Source organism: Austrofundulus limnaeus, unplaced genomic scaffold (assembly GCF_001266775.1).
Source record: "Austrofundulus limnaeus strain Quisiro unplaced genomic scaffold, Austrofundulus_limnaeus-1.0 Scaffold2046, whole genome shotgun sequence".
In the NCBI taxonomy this organism is placed as follows: domain Eukaryota; kingdom Metazoa; phylum Chordata; class Actinopteri; order Cyprinodontiformes; family Rivulidae; genus Austrofundulus; species Austrofundulus limnaeus.
This window is the reverse complement of record NW_013954448.1, coordinates 24,181-26,329: the sequence shown is the minus strand read 5'-3', so window position 1 is coordinate 26,329 and position 2,149 is coordinate 24,181.

The window sequence follows — 2,149 nt, the reverse complement described above, 5'->3', positions numbered from 1 at the left end:
GGTCCTGAAAGTGCTGGAATGTCTCAGGACTTTAGACAGTGTGAAGGACTGAAGGAACTGTCCAAGGTCCTGAAAGTGTTTAAATGTTTCAGGACTTTAAATAGTGTGAAGGACTGAAGGAACTGTCCAAGGTCCTGAAAGTGTTTAAATGTTTCAGGACTTTAAATAGTATGAAGGACAGAAGGAACTGTCCAAGGTCCTGAAAGTGTTTAAATGTTTCAGGACTTTAAATAGTGTGAAGGACTGAAGGAACTGTCCAAGGTCCTGAAAGTGCTGAAATTTTCAGGACTTTAGACAGTGTGAAGGACTGAAGGAACTGTCCAAGGTCTTGACAGTACTGAAATGTTATAGGACCTTGGTCGGTTTCAAAGGCTGAAGGAACTGTCCAATGTCCTGAAAGTGCTGTAATGTTTCAGGGCTTAACACACTGTGAAGGACTAAAGGAACTGTCCAAGGTCCTGAAATTGCTGAAATGTTTCAGGACTTTAGACACTGAAGGACTGAAGGAACTCTCCAAGGTCCTGAAAGTGTTGGAATGTCTCAGGACTTTAGACAGTGTGAAGGACTGATGAAACTGTCCAAGGTCCTGAAAGTGCTGTAATGTTTCAGGACTTAACACGGTGTGAAGGACTAAAGGAACTGTCCAAGGTCCTGAAAATGCTGGTATGTTTTAGGACTTTGGACAGTGTGAAGGACTAAAGGAACTGTCCAAGGTCCTGAAATTGCTGAAAAGTTTCAGGACTTTAAACAGTGTGAAAGACTGAAGAAACTGTTCAAGGTTCTGAAAGTGCTGAAATGTTTCAGGACTTTAGACACTGTGAAGGACTGACGAAACTGTCCAAGGTCCTGAAAGTGCTGGAATGTTATAGTACCTTGGTCGTGTCAAGGGCTGAAGAAACCGTCCAACGTCCTAAAAGTCTTGGACGGTTCCTTCAGCCCTTCACACTATCTAGAGCCCTGAAACATTCCAAGGTTCTGTAAGTCCTGGAATGTTTCAGGACTTTAGACAGTGTGAAGGGCTGCAGGAACTATCCAAGGTCCTGAAAGTACTGGAATGTTCCAGGATTTTAGACCAGTGGTTCCCAAGCTTTTTAGACTTGTTTAATCCCTGAGCTATTTTGTCCTACCACTGGTACCCCTTCAATCAAACTGATGATTCTCCAAAACTATAATGTACTACAGTTGATTATTAACTGAAAATTATTTATTTAACCCACTAGAATGTTTAATTCTCATACATTTTTTTCAACTCAAATTAAACACAAGTGAAATAAGTAAAGTGAATAAGTATGTAATTAAATAAATAAACCAGGTAATGGCAGGTGCAGAAATCAGCAGCGTCCAAAATACATCAGAAACTCACCCAAATGAGCAAATTCTGTGAGACTCCACATTTCATACTGGACTTCATTTTGTGTAAATTCTGTGATTCCAACTGCAATTTCTGCATTGTGGAAATCATAGGGCCCTACAAATCTCAGTCCTGTTTTTATTTTTTTAACATACCTGGGAATTTTTTCCACATACCCCCTTTAATATGTTTGCTCTAAGGGGTACACATACCCCTGGTTTGGAATCACTGTCTTAGACCATCTTGTACAAAAGTTGCCACTCCTCCTCCTTGCCTTTCCTTTCTATCATTCCTTATTGCTGTATATCCTTGAATTATAAAATCTAGTTGGGGCTTAAGCTAAGTTTCTTCAATACAAATGTAGTGGTCAGCTAGGGGTGGAATAAACAGTTCCACATGTCARTGACCTTGGTCACAGAAGGCCTCCTTTAAAGAGACAGAACTCTGTTCGAGTTAAAGTCATAACGTGTTTTCTTAAACAGTGAAGAGACATTTTCTTCTGATTAATCAGATAATGAACAAAATATTCTTCGTTTATTCATAATTTTATCAATGCATAAAAAAGAAAACACAAAAAGAATGTTATTACAATGTTTCATTGTGCTTTGATGTGAATAACTGCTTGAACTTTAACTGTGAAACCGCAGTAATTGACAGGAGCTGGGTCAGGAGCTGGGTCTGTGCCTTCTGGAGGATCTTGCTTGCTCGGTGTCCACCAACGGAGGATTTTAGACCCAGCTCCTGACCCAGCTCCTGTCAATTACTGCGGTTTCACAGTTAAAGTTCAAGCAGTTATTC